This window comes from Schistocerca cancellata, chromosome 3, assembly GCF_023864275.1.
Source record: "Schistocerca cancellata isolate TAMUIC-IGC-003103 chromosome 3, iqSchCanc2.1, whole genome shotgun sequence".
Taxonomy (NCBI): domain Eukaryota; kingdom Metazoa; phylum Arthropoda; class Insecta; order Orthoptera; family Acrididae; genus Schistocerca; species Schistocerca cancellata.
The window spans coordinates 543,792,964-543,808,568 of NC_064628.1; the positions used below are offsets into that span (position 1 = coordinate 543,792,964).

Sequence of the window (15,605 nt, forward strand, 5' to 3'; positions counted from 1 at the left end):
GCCGCTGCAGCGCAGTGGTCGGCATTGGGCGCATGCGCGCTGTGAACTGCACTCAGTTGGCAAGCTACAGACGCCACTACGTAGTTATTTGGCGTGTTTCAGTTTGTTTGAATCTGAAACGTCTCCTCTGATTGAGAATCCAACCGACTGTGAAGTCCACGCGGTCATTCGTTTTGATCAGTGAAGTGTATGGAAAAACATTATGAGCGATAGGATGATATGGAAATGGGTGAGAGTTTTTAAAGATGACTGGACAAATGTGGGTGATGAGGAAAGACGTGGGTGACCTTCAGTCATTATTGACGATTTTGTGGAGAAATTGATGAAAAAGTGAGAGAGAACAGACGCCTTACCATTTCGATGTTACGTGATTAGTTTCCTCAAGTATCAAGAAAAGTGCACTATACAATTGTTGCAGAACGTGTAAATTATCGAAAGTTAGGCTCACGCTGGGAGTAGGGGGACAAGGGGGGTGTCACCCCACTCTCCATTGTTGCCAAATTTATTCAAGATGGCGGCGATGACGTCATCCAAGATGGCAGCATGTAGACTCGGCAACAGCGCATGACGTCATCCAAGATGGCGGATTTTGGCGGGAGAATAGTCCAATTGTGCTACGTCCAATAACCTAACTTCCAAACAAATGGCAGGAAGTTTGAATTTTGGCAGGGAAATAGTCCAATTGTGCTACGTCCACTAACCTAAGCCTCCAGAAGAAAAAAAATGACGGGACGTTTGAATTCCAACAGGATAATTCATGCAAAGACCGTACTTGTCTTTGTTATTATTATTGATTACCATTTATTAACATTCATTATCATTTATTATTGTTTATTATCATTAATTATCTTTTATTATCATTTATTATTATCATTTATTATTATTTATTATCATTGACCTGCCTCCACTAGAAAATTCCCTCCAAATTCAAATTCCAACACGATAATGGCTGCAAAACCTAACTTTTGTTTATTATTATTCATTATCATTTATTAACATTCATTAGCATTCATTATCATTTATTATCATTCATTATCATTTATTATTATAGGCCTACATCCACTAGAAAATTGCGCCAAATTCAAATTCCAACACGATATTCTCTCGAAAACTGTACTTCTATGTATTATTATCATTTATTATTTATTCAAGATGTCCTATTTTCTCGGTGAGGAAGCCATTTTCCTTACATCCATAACAAAAATCTATCACAAGTTCAAATCCCAACACCATAATTGATCACACATACGAGCTTTCTCCGTCACTTATCTTTTTTTTCACTCGTAGCCTATCATAATCGCGTTAAATAATACACTGCTCTTATAGTAACGTACTTCACGTCCTTTGATTTTGCAGGGGGAAAGAGACTGAAGACTTTATTTCAAGCAGTACGGTCATCACTTGTTCTCCAACACAGTCAGCACACACATCTTTGATATCGCAGTGCAGTCACCACGACGTCCGCGCTCCAACTGAATTAGTTCAAATCCTCGCCACCCCCTGGCCAGCGTGTGGAGACACTGCCTACGGCTGTCACGTGAGGCGGCCGGCCACCAGCGTGGGGGGCGAGCCCAGTGATCGCTCCCACGTCGTAAACATTTTTTTGCTGGACACGCTGGAACTTGTCGAGTTTGACGTCACAGCGGCTATATAACAACATGTTTGGACCGCAATTGACCGCCCGCTAATTGACTCGCCCTCACGCGCGTAATAACTGTACAATCGCTGCGCCGCCGCCCCGCTTACGTCACACACCCTCCATACACGCGACGGACATAGCCTTCTGTAAATACCTGGAAAATGACTCTTTATTTCAGACATTACGGTCATGCAGGTGTGTCCCAACTGACTTCTCTATGCTCACACAGCGAAACTCCAGAGCGCAGCTGACGTACGCGCGGCCGGCTGAGCCCGCTCCCTGGTCGGCTGACGTCAAACGACCAATGGTGCCTGCACAGCCCCCACCGCCAGCGCGCCAGGTAGTTGGCGGCGAGCGATGCCTGAGGGTCCCGCCACAAACGGTCAGCCTTACTTGTCTCTAGACACAAGCTTGCTAATTGTAAACAGTTAAAAATAACTCATAGCACAGCCTACAGACATGTGAACCGCTCGTAAATAATGCAAAACATTTACCTCCAAATAGCCAAACAACTGCTAATTTTCGGAAATAATTTCAGTGCATAGACTGATGGAAGGAGGAACGCGTGTACTTTATTTATTTGCGAGATATATTTTTGAAACTTTTACTTCTCATAGGTTTCGATATGTAACGCTCACATAAGGCAGTTTCTGAACTTCAGTAGTGCACTACACTTGGCAACACAAGCACACCCATCTAGATATTCATTCCAGTCCAGACCTGTAACTCCTCTACAGATAAATTTGTCCAGTTGTTTCTCTACTCACATTCTGACCAGATTGCCGTTATTGCGCAAAAACAGCTCAGATTGCGCTGTGCTGCTCGGGGAAGTAAGGAAGGGCTGCACTCTATTTATTTGGAGCCCTTTTATTTAGTCGTGGAGTATATTTGTCACAAAACACCCGCACTGATCCCACTGTGGTCGTCTGACACAGGCCACAAACACGTAAACAACTAATTTCACCACACAATAGCAAACAGCTCTTAAATAATGCAGTACACAATATCAGCAGACGAGTTCTGTACTCTTAAACTCTCCAAATAAAGCACTGCACAGTGCACAGACATGCTCGCAAAATAGTGCAACAGACGCACCCAAACACCACCAGCTGCCAAACCGACCAAAAGTCTCTGCTCGGCCTCCCCCAAACATGAACTCAACACAGTCGCATTCGCACCTATCACCGGAGAAAATGATATCGCCTATGCGCCTTAGATTACGCTCCAAGGCAGGCTCCGCACGTGTGCGCTCGGCGGGGAAGGGGATTCCAGAGTCTCCAGCCAAGTTCAGCTTCCGAGCGCTCGTGACAGCCGACACACGTGAAAGCTGCATTGTTCTTCTCATGTATACCGCCGACGTCTCAGGTCTGGACCTGCCTTCACATCTATTCTCAGAATAGCTCATAACTCGTTGACACACTCGATTAACGAGGCCGGGAAAACATTTACTACTCGCATGCAACTGAGATGGTGACGGAAAACCAATCACTCTGATCTGTACTGCTGGCACGTGTAATCATTGAGAACACTCTATTTATTTTTGTCGAACAACTTATTTAACCATACAGTGTATCTATCACGCTATCACAAAACACCAATCCCAGATGTGCCCTGGGCCATGTTGCACAGCCCACAGACACACACCCAATCATAATTTCACTACACACTATAGCAAACTGCTACTAAATAATACATCACACAGATGTGTAGATACGCTCAGTACTCGTAAACTATCCTAATAACACGTAGCAGAGCCTGCAGATCCGCTCGCAAAATAACTCAGCACACGTGCGCAGGTACCTCCACTTTGCACCATGCCCACAGGATCGTGAAGTCACCCATCCGTCTGAATTCAGACCTCGCACATCCCCTGCTCGGCTTCCGCAAGCATGAGTTGCCGCGGTCAACGCGCTAGTCAGCGGTCAAAGCACACACATACGTCCGTCCAGGACCGCGATCCCGAGGCGCGACCACCGAACGCGGGTGAAAGTCAACTTTATATCAACGTAGCATAATTCCAAAGCACAGCCTCCATACGCTAGACACATCATAGCAGCACCTGTCTTTACCTCCTATGACACTGTAGCACACTGCACTTTGCTCCTCACACGACATTACACGGTCCTTTAACTAAACATAACTACACATCCCTACTCTCGCCTCGTCGCGTCCCCAGCTATTTAAAAACCTTCTCAATATTATTCTTACTTTACAACATTTTTTTAAAATAGGATCTAATTCACACCTCCTACCGCACCTAACATCACAACCGTCCCACCATCAACATACACAAACGTCCTCAACCCTATTTTGACACTCATACACTCCTGGAAATTGAAATAAGAACACCGTGAATTCATTGTCCCAGGAAGGGGAAACTTTATTGACACATTCCTGGGGTCAGATACATCACATGATCACACTGACAGAACCACAGGCACATAGACACAGGCAACAGAGCATGCACAATGTCGGCACTAGTACAGTGTATATCCACCTTTCGCAGCAATGCAGGCTGCTATTCTCCCATGGAGACGATCGTAGAGATGCTGGATGTAGTCCTGTGGAACGGCTTGCCATGCCATTTCCACCTGGCGCCTCAGTTGGACCAGCGTTCGTGCTGGACGTGCAGACCGCGTGAGACGACGCTTCATCCAGTCCCAAACATGCTCAATGGGGGACAGATCCGAAGATCTTGCTGGCCAGGGTAGTTGACTTACATCTTCTAGAGCACGTTGGGTGGCACGGGATACATGCGGACGTGCATTGTCCTGTTGGAACAGCAAGTTCCCTTGCCGGTCTAGGAATGGTAGAACGATGGGTTCGATGACGGTTTGGATGTACCGTGCACTATTCAGTGTCCCCTCGACGATCACCAGTGGTGTACGGCCAGTGTAGGAGATCGCTCCCCACACCATGATGCCGGGTGTTGGCCCTGTGTGCCTCGGTCGTATGCAGTCCTGATTGTGGCGCTCACCTGCACGGCGCCAAACACGCATACGACCATCATTGGCACCAAGGCAGAAGCGACTCTCATCGCTGAAGACGACACGTCTCCATTCGTCCCTCCATTCACGCCTGTCGCGACACCACTGGAGGCGGGCTGCACGATGTTGGGGCGTGAGCGGAAGACGGCCTAACGGTGTGCGGGACCGTAGCCCAGCTTCATGGAGACGGTTGCGAATGGTCCTCGCCGATACCCCAGGAGCAACAGTGTCCCTAATTTGCTGGGAAGTGGCGGTGCGGTCCCCTACGGCACTGCGTAGGATCCTACGGTCTTGGCGTGCATCCGTGCGTCGCTGCGGTCCGGTCCCAGGTCGACGGGCACGTGCACCTTCCGCCGACCACTGGCGACAACATCGATGTACTGTGGAGACCTCACGCCCCCGTGTTGAGCAATTCGGCGGTACGTCCACCCGGCCTCCCGCATGCCCACTATACGCCCTCGCTCAAAGTCCGTCAACTGCACATACGGTTCACGTCCACGCTGTCGCGGCATTCTACCAGTGTTAAAGACTGCGATGGAGCTCCGTATGCCACGGCAAACTGGCTAACACTGACGGCGGCGGTGCACAAAAGCTGCGCAGCTAGCGCCATTCGACGGCCAACACCGCGGTTCCTGGTGTGTCCGCTGTGCCGTGCGTGTGATCATTGCTTGTACAGCCCTCTCGCAGTGTCCGGAGCAAGTATGGTGGGTCTGACACACCGGTGTCAATGTGTTCTTTTTTCCATTTCCAGGAGTGTATATCACCCCACAAACCATGCCCATCAATCAATTTACCATTCTCATCCCCTCTTCTCGAATTACAAACGTAGCCTCTATCTAAACACCAATCAACTCATCTTTCTCGCACTTTCAACAGTAAAATTAATTTTACACACACCCAGAAATACCAAACGCAATTAAACAGTCAAACTTTTATACAGAGCATCAAGCACATACGACAATATTCAAAGCCTGGTCCATATTTACCACCTCCACCTTCAATTAAATATTATTACCATTGCTGCAACATTCTGCCACCGCTCGATTTGTACCTATTTTTCCGCTATTAACTATTGTCACTAGCGGTCGAATATCACTATCTATAGATTGCATAAATTTCCACATTAAAAAAATCTCGCCCCGCCGTTTAGAGACTACTATATCTGAACACATAGCATCATTCAACTATCACTTGCTCTTATCTAATAACTCATCCATCAGGTCTGGGGGAAGGTCATCCCTTTCTTTCTTTCTTTCAGCAGCAGACAGCTATTTTTTTACAGTGGTAGCTAAAATGCGCCATCAATTTAACGTCACCATTCGCGAAACATATCTTCAAATACGTAAACACACTTACTTAATTACACAGTGGTCCCGCTGAGGACATGACCTTCAATATTACAGTTCTTAATCCAATAACCACCGAAACAAGTACTAAATGCTCAAACTAATCCCATAGCGCCTTACAAAGCGAGTGTCCGAGCGCCGGCGGCCGCATGTCAAAGCCACATAGCTGTCCATCTAAACAGCCGTTCACTCAGCCCCTAGGACCAGAATGCTGAAGTGGGCTCTCGCTATACCTGCTCTCCAGCTGTTGTCTAACGACATACAGTGCACAAATGGATTCCTGAATATCGCAGATCTCTATCTCCCCCTTGCATCTCCAACAGGACATGTAAACAGTGTCTCTCCCAGCCAGCGAACCCGACGTCATTCACCCTTCGCTCACAATTTCCACTCGCATATATAAAACCATATTCACTTCTGCCAAAACTCACTTAATAATAAAAAAGCATTCTCCCTTTCTAAGCATAGGTGAGTATGCATTTATCTTCACCAATCTTATCTCTGCAATTTAAGTCGGCGAAAGACATATCTATTACCTTCTGCAACCTGTCTATAAACAGAACGATCTCAGTTACAACAACAGGACCTTGTTTCGACCATTCGCTGGAAATGCGCGCAATGTTGTAAGCCTCAAACTAGGTACAAGTACAACAGATCCTCAACACCCTATCATCTTTATCCTCTACCATCAAACAGTGAAAAAGTCACGAACGCACTAATGCAATCCACCTCCAGCATGGACAAACGGAATTCACAATACCCCCCCCCCCCCCCCCCCCCCGAATAACTCAGAGTGAAACCATCCAAGAATTCCTAACAGCTCACCAAATCCAACACCTCAGACTACAAATGCCTATATGAACAAGATCATATTAAATATACACACACGCTGCAGAGACCCCTTTAAAGTTTGATCACCCATACTCTAAGCGAAAGAGAAGCTGCCTCCGGCCCTTGTTCAAACAGTGTTTTCTAACACGCTTTTGCACACTGCCGAGCATTTCGTCTTTCTGTCGCGACTTCGAAGTCATTATCTGATTCGAAACAGACACTAACACAGACTGATGCACAGTCTCTCACGGGAAACTATACCTTGCACCTTATAAATCATATTCTTACAGTCGATAGCATAACATTGAATGATTTTAAATAAAGGACACCCACAACACAAGGAAAATAGAAGGGCCTGCTGGCGTTGTAGCCACTTCCCTCGAAAGTGATTGACCACCTCTACATTTAAACTCATATGTCGCAGTGACCGAATAGTTTATAACTCTGCATTCAATTTCTAGTTGTTGGTCATTTTTGCACACAAGTACAGGACGACCGTTTTCGGTGCTAGCAACCCTGGAAGTTGCGGTCCATCAACCAAAATTTCTCCCCCAACTCAAGCAAGCATTGTCAGTCAATCATTATGTTGTACCCTATGCACAGATGCGATGGATAAGACACCACCGATCTACTGTAATATTATCCATCACAGCTGATATCGCGAAAAATTTTACAGAAATTCCAACACTGGCCAATCATGTGACAGCTTGTTTTCTTAATTTCAGTATCATAGCTAATCCATACATCCTCTACTTTGCAAGTATCATTGCGACCATTCATAGATGACTGCTCAGCACATCCATTCACACTTAATTCTCGAACACATAAAGACGATCAAATTATACCAGACAACGCTATACATATTTCTAAGACCTCGCGCATAGTACTCGATCAATCTCTCTGCGTATGGCGGTCACAGAGCTATCTAGTCCTCTTACATTAAAAGACCATCCTCACCTCAGCAAGATGGATCGACATGAAAACGTGATAAAATGAGAGAAATGAGCTACTGTGTATGGACACGTGCATGATCGCGTCGTGGAGTAAGGTGCCCCAATTGCTTAAGTATTAATGCGAACTGTACAACTGGGTGTACCACTCGAAGCTATGTAATATGGCGGAAGAATAATGATTGTAAAAAGATCCTGATCGACAGGAACTGGAGACAAGTGTCACGTCATGTCAATGACAGTCGGTTTGAAATCCGACAGGACGCAAGTCCATCTCAAACAGCTTCTGCGCTAACAGTGCGGAGGGATCCGCATGCAGTGGACATTTGCAGTCAGATACGCCGGAAAGGTCATCGCCTGCAGTGGCATATAAAAGAGCACATCTTCGTTGGATCATACAATGCAGAAATTGGGCAGTAGCGGAATGGAGACGAGTGGTGTGGTCGGAAAGTCGCAATTTTGCTTCTTTTTCAAAATATGCAAGGCATTACGAACGCACACAGTTCAGTGAGGCGTTTAACCCAAAATGCGTGAAGAGAATAGTTCAGGACAGAGGTGGTTCTACGGTGTTTCTGTTTTTTTTTTTTTTTTTTTTTTTTTTTCGTACCATGACTTGGCTCCATTCATTCAAGTTACCCAGGACATGATCCAGGGAGTTTATTTCAACGTTATCGGTAACGAAGTATTGCCACTACTTTGACGTTATCTGGATGAGCATGTTGTGGACACTCGTATCTTCCAAGAAGACAACATCTATGTTCACATGGCTACATGTGTACGTCTCTGGTAAACGAACACTCGGGCACTTTAACGCACTTCGACTGGCCCGTTAAATCACCAAGCCTCAATCCCATTTCCAGGGACCTCCAGCTCCTTTCTGGCCGGGCAGCTCTCCCACCTTCACCCTTTTACCGCTTTCTCAGTTCCACTTGTTTCTGTCTGCTTTCTTGATTCTCGGGAATAACAGGGTTCTTTGGTTTTTTTTGTGTCCTTCCTTGCTGGGGACTAGTCCCTGATTGACATACAAAGGAGTAAGGAATCCATCACTACATAGTTTCGTCCTTGTAATCCCATCAAGCCATTCATCTTAATCCCATAGAAAATAAAAGGTACTATTTGGATCAGTGGATGAAATGTAGCAGTCAACATCCCTGCAGTTTGGTAGCTCTATGGGATCCAACCATCAATGAGTGGTTTTACCTAAATACGGTATTCCTGAATAAACTTATGGACTCTGTTCCTCTCGATATTTTGGTAATCATCGAGTTTTGAGGAAGTGTTACACAGCATTAGTGCGATGATTCTCCAGATGATTATTATATTGTCCAGTGAGCTTTTTTGCCTAAGTATGGACACAAAATTAATTAGGATTTAATAAACGGACCATTCCTCGAATTTGTGACAGTTGGAAGCGTTCCCCCATAGTGAAAGTAATGAGTGTGAAATTTACATATTTACATACTGTAAAGCATTGAGTAAAAGTTAAATACGCGAAATCTCTTCCAACAGTAATCTGCTGTCTGCTATCATGTATGATAGGGGGGCGGGGTGAGGGACAAAAATATGGAAATATCACGAACACAACACATTACTATGCCTAATTCGACGTCGGAAAACTGTCGACATTCAAAACAGTTCGCAGTCATCTCGGAATTGTCAGATACAGGTCCTATATGGTTTTCAAGGGAAGTTATACCATTCTTCCTGCAGAGTAGCGGCAAGTTCAGGTAACGATGATGGAAGTGAATTGAGATCCCTCATCTCCAAAGAAGACCAAAAGGCTTAATAAGGTTCAGGCGTGGCGACTTTTGTCGCCATGGAAGATGAGATAGTTCATTTTCCTGTCCACAAAACCCGTCCTGAATGATGTGAGGTCTGTGAACGGGGCCCTGTCTTCTTGAAACAATGAGTCACCACTGGGGAACAAACAATGTAAATTGGTATGGACCTGATCAGCCAAAATGGTCACATAATCCTTGGCAGTAGTGTGACTCCGAAGAGTAACCACAAAATGGCTGCCCAAATCATCACCGAACCCTCACCACGTTTCACTCTTCGGATGAAAAGTCGGCCAGAATTCGGAACCAAGACTCATCCATTGCTCCATAGTCCAGGTTCTGTGGCTTCGGCACCAAGCGTTCCTGTTACGGGCATTTGCATCACTGGTGGGTGGTTTTGGAATTCCAGTTCGACCTGCGGTTCTCTGCTACTGGAGCTCCCTTCGTGTTGCTTTGTTGCTGACAGGAGTGCGATATTCAGTTCTACTGTGATTTTTGCAGCTGTCGTCCACTTTTCTTTGTCACAGTCCTCTTCTATGACCGTCCGTCACTATCACTCAACACATATTTTCGTCCCCGTCGTAAGTTAGCGGATGATGATTTCTCGCTTTCGCTGTACACGGTATAACTATTCGATGCTGTGCCTCTTGAAACGTCAAACACTTCGGCTACTTTGTTTACTGAAGCATCCTCAATACGTGCCCAAAGGCCTTCCCACGTTCGAATTCACTTAGCTCCGACATAATGCACTTACAACTGCACAGAACACTGGTCTTTTCATGACTGACACCTGCAAAGTATTGATGACATTGCCTAGGTGCCTTTCAATGGCAGTAGTGTGAGTAATCCACTAAATTACAGGCCCATATCGTTATCGTCGATATCCAGCAGGATTTTAGAACATATATTGTGTTCGAACATAATGAATTACCTAGAAGAAAACGGTCTATTGACACACAGTCAACATGGGTTTAGAAAACATCGTTCCTGTGAAACACAACTAGCTCTTTATTCACATGAAGTGTTGAGTGCTATTGACAAGGGATTTCAGATCGATTCCGTATTTCTTGAATTCTGGAAGGCTTTTGACACTGCACCACACAAGCGGCTTGTAGTGAAATTATGTGCTTATGGAATATCGTCTCAGTTATGTGACTAGATTTGTGATTTCCTGTCAGAGAGGTCACAGTTCGTAGTAATTGACGGAAAGTCATCGAGTAAAACAGAAGTGATTTCTGGCGTTCCCCAAGGTAGTGTTATAGGCCCTTTGCTGTTCCTTATCTATATAAACGATTTGGGAGACAAACTGAACAGTCGTCTTAGGTTGTTTGCAGATGACGTTGTCGTTTATCGACTAATAAAGTCATCAGAAGATCAAAACAAACTGCAAAACCGTTTAGAAAAGATATCTGAATGGTACGAAAAGTGGCAGTTGACCCTAAATAGCGAAAAGTGTGAGGTCTTCCACATGCGTGCTAAAAGGAACTCGTTAAACTTCGGTTACACGATAAATCAGTCTAATCTAAAAGCCGTAAATTCAACTAAATACCTAGGTATTATAATTACGGCCAACTTAAATTGGAAGGAACACATAGAGAATGTTGTGGGGAAGGCTATCCAAAGACTGCGTTTTATTGGCAGGACACTTAGAAAATGTAACAGACCTGCTAAGTAGACTGCCTACACTACGCTTGTCCGTCCTCTTTTAGAATACTGCTGCGCGGTGTGGGATCCTTACCAGATAGGACTGACGGAGTACATCGAAAAGGTTCAAAGAAAGGCAGCACGTTTTGTACTATCGCGAAATGTAGGAGAGAGTATCACAGAAATGATACAGTATTTGGGATGGACATCATTAAAAGAAAGGCGTTTTTCGTTGCGACGGAATGTTCTCACGAAATTCCAATCACCAACTTTCTCCTCCGAATGCGAAAATATTTTGTTGACACCGACTTACATAGGGAGGAACGATCACCAAGATAAAATAAGGGAAATCAGAGCTCGTACGGAATGATATAGGTTTTCATTCTTTCCGCGTGCTATACGAAATTGGAATAATAGAGAATTGTGAAGGTGGTTCGATGAACCCTCTGCCAGGCACTTAAATGTGATTTGCAGAGTATCCATGTAGATGTAGATGTAGGATGTAGATGTAGAATACAATAGCGCATCCTGCAGGCTTGGCTAGAATCTGTATTTACGTTCAAGTTCACATTTCTCGTGATGTTTCCATATTTTTGTTCAACTCCTGCACTTGCGTTGCACGTTATGGAAAAAATGAAGACGATGTGTTACTTGACTGAGTATTAAGCATTCTGTATAGTGATCGTAACCAGGCGGACGCAGGGAGAGGCGGAATCTGTGCTCGCTTTATGCTAGGTAATCGCTTAGTGAGAAGAGTGTGTAGCGGATGAATACTTAAAAACCTGCTAACGCGGCCGCTTCTCGAGTGCGTAGTGCAATCGATTATTCAGGTCGTCGGCCGGCTGGAGGACCGCTACGAGTGGCTGTGCCGCCGCCGCCGCCTCCGCCGCCGCCCCCACACAACGGAGAGCCTCCAGCACAACGCCAGAAGTTACCGTCCCGAAAATCGCGGTATCACTTAAAGTACGAGTACAGTTTTCAGTTAACGCTGTTGAAGCTCAGTTTATCGTTCATATCTGCCTACAAGAAGGATATCAGAAGTGATTTTAACTGTCCTACTCGGCATACGTACCAAAAAGTTAAGTATGACTCGCTACTGAATGATGTGGTGGTCAGTGTAACAATAATGGCACTGTGATTCTTAAATTTCTCCGGCGTATTTTATGACGAAATAAATCTCGGGTGAACAGCCTGGTATGAGTGTGCATAGGACACAATACTTCGGCAATCGACCACGTTGCCATCATCAGGTGTGCTTATGTACTGACCGGCGGTAGGCCGGCGCCATGTACAGGGTTATTACAAATGATTGAAGCGATTTCACACCTCTACAATAATTTTATTATTTGAGATTTTTTCACAATGCTTTGCACACACATACAAAAACTCAAAAAGTTTTTTTAGGCATTCACAAATGTTCGATATGTGCCCCTTTAGTGATTCGGCAGACATCAAGCCGATAATCAAGTTCCTCCCACACTCGGCGCAGTGAGTTCGAAAGCATCGTTGATGTGAGCTCGCAGTTCTGGCACGTTTCTTGATAGAGGAGGTTTAAACACTGAATCTTTTACATAACCCCACCGAAAGAAATCGCATGGGTTTAAGTCGGGAGAGCGTGGAGGCCATGACATGAATTGCTGATCATGATCTCCACCACGACCGATCCATCGGTTTTCCAATCTCCTGTTTAAGAAATGCCGAACATCATGTTGGAAGTGCGGTGGAGCACCATCCTGTTGAAAGATGAAGTCGGCGCTGTCGGTCTCCAGTTGTGGCATGAGCCAATTTTCCAGCATGTCCAGATACATGTGTCCTGTAACGTTTTTTTCGCAGAAGAAAAAGGGGCCGTAAACTTTAAACTGTGAGATTGCACAAAACACGTTAACTTTTGGTGAATTGCGAATTTGTTGCACGAATGCGTGAGGATTCTCTACCGCCCAGATTCGCACATTGTGTCTGTTCACTTCACCATTAAGAAAAAATGTTGCTTCATCACTGAAAAAAAGTTTCGCACTGAACGCATCCTCTTCCATGAGCTGTTGCAACCGCGCCGAATATTCAAAGCGTTTGACTTTGTCATCGGGTGTCAGGGCTTGTAGCAATTGTAAACGGTAAGGCTTCTGCTTTAGCCTTTTCCGTAAGATTTTCCAAACCGTCGGCTGTGGTACGTTTAGCTCCCTGCTCGCTTTATTCGTCGACTTCCGCGGGCTACGCGTGAAACTTGCCCGCACGCGTTCAACCTTTTCTTCGCTCACTGCAGGCCGACCCGTTGATTTCCCCTTACAGAGGCATCCAGAAGCTTTAAACTGCGCATACCATCGCCGAATGGAGTTAGCAGTTGGTGGATCTTTGTTGAACTTCGTCCTGAAGTGTCGTTGCACTGTTATGACTGACTGATGGAATGCATTTCAAGCACGACATACGCTTTCTCGGCTCCTGTCGCCATTTTGTCTCACTGCGCTCTCGAGCGCTCTGGCGGCAGAAACCTGAAGTGCGGCTTCAGCCGAACAAAACTTTATGAGTTTTTTTACGTATCTGTAGTGTGTCGTGACCATATGTCAATGAATGGAGCTACAGTGAATTTATGAAATCGCTTCAATCATTTGTAATAGCCCTGTATATGTAACCTTGGTCTACGTAAATCAGGGGTTTATAAGATACCTTGCCAATGCGGTAGTGTATACATAGGGCAGACCATTCGTGCCATTGAGGACCGATGCCGAGAACATCAACGGCACACTAGACTGCAACAGCCTAGTATGTCGACAATCGCTGAGCATTGCCCGTCGGAACTCCACAGCATGGATTATGACCAAACCAAAGTCCTGACACAGACTTCCAAATACTGGAACTGTGTCATTAAAGAAGCCATAGAGATCAGAGTAAGGGAGCCACAACTAAATCGTGACAGCGGTTACATCATTAGCAAGGCGTGGGAACCCGCGATCACCCGGATTAAGAAGAAAAAGGATATTTCCCAGAGTGTACCGACTTCGGGGGAGGAGGGAAGAATAACGAGAGCGGTGCCGGCAGACCCTCCTGAACCAGAAGACCTAGGACGCAGCGCCCAGACGGCGGGAGAACGGACGCTGTACCTGGACCGCACCGACTCATAGGAAGCGCCTGAGGGAGGAGCGGGAGGGGGATTGACCTATATATACATGGCGCCGGCCCACCGCCGGTCAGTACATTAGCGCACCAGATGATGGAACCCGAGATTTATTTCGTAATAATGGCACTGCCGAACGGTCGGTGATGACTAACAAGGCGCCGCGTCTACTTGTCATCCTCGATGTCGGCCAAATTTATAATATATACAGGGCTTGGTGAGAACTGAAAGTGACCGAGCGGAGAACTCCAGATGGCCAAGTGTTTAGAAAAAATACCATGTTTGGCACAGGTCGGGCGAAGCATGAGCCATTTATGTTAGCTTAGATTCCAGGTAGTAGTTGGCGCAGCGGAAAGAGGACAGAACGGTAATCAGAGGGATATGAGATCGAGTTCCTACATGGACGTTTATTTTCTGTTTATACGTTGCTTATGCTGCAGAGAAACCGAAATAATGCTCAATATATTGCCTTTATTAATATTTTCATATAAGGCGTGAAAATAAAAGGCGAAGCAAAATTTGGGATTGCAAATGAATTTCCAGCAAAGGATTGTAAGGCATACACGAACACTTCGTGTATAACATTAGACACTTTTATTGTTTTACAGCTGATGATTTACAAGTGTTGGGGTAATGCTCATCTTAAAAACAGGCGAAGCGATAATTTTCTCGTCATCTTGCACAAGTTATAAACGCTCCATTTTTACAATTACATGGTTGTTGTAAAGTTTCTATAGAAAAAGAAACTTGGTTTACATTCATAAAAGGTCTCTCTCGTCACACATTAGCAGCGAAACACGCGCACCATATCGTTTCACCAAGTACTGGCACTGAAATGTATTTTGATACAGTCTTCTGGGGATGTGATTTCTTGTTCTCTCTCGACGGGATAAGAGTAGTTATGAAGATTTCTAGTTTTTAAGATTTCTGGTTAAATTCTTTACCTGCGTAGAAACAGATGTCACAGGATGGCAAAATCGGAGTGCAGCGAGGAAATCACTTTAATACTGTACAATGGCAATCTTCTTTCGTCACGAAAATACAATATATTGAACATTATTTCAATTTATTTGCAGTGTAAGTAACGCAAAACTTTAAACTGAAAAAAAGAAGAAAAAGCTTCTTCACATGGACTCGATCTCACGACCTTCAGATTCCCATTCTGTAGCCTTCCCGCTGCGCCAACCATTGCATGAAATCGGCGCTATCATAAATGACTCATTCTTCACCCGACGAGCGCCAAAAATGCTGTCTTTTCCAAACGCTTGACCATTCGGAGTTCTCTTTTCTGTCAGTTTCATTTCGGCCAAGATCTGCATAT

General features: G+C 45.2%; 1 protein-coding gene across 1 annotated transcript in view; it reads right to left on the reverse strand.

The window, feature by feature from the left end:
- The window catches only part of LOC126175378 (gamma-aminobutyric acid receptor alpha-like), a 205,716-nt gene that overhangs the window by 46,964 nt on the left and 143,147 nt on the right, over window positions 1-15,605 (reverse strand). The window lies entirely within an intron of this gene.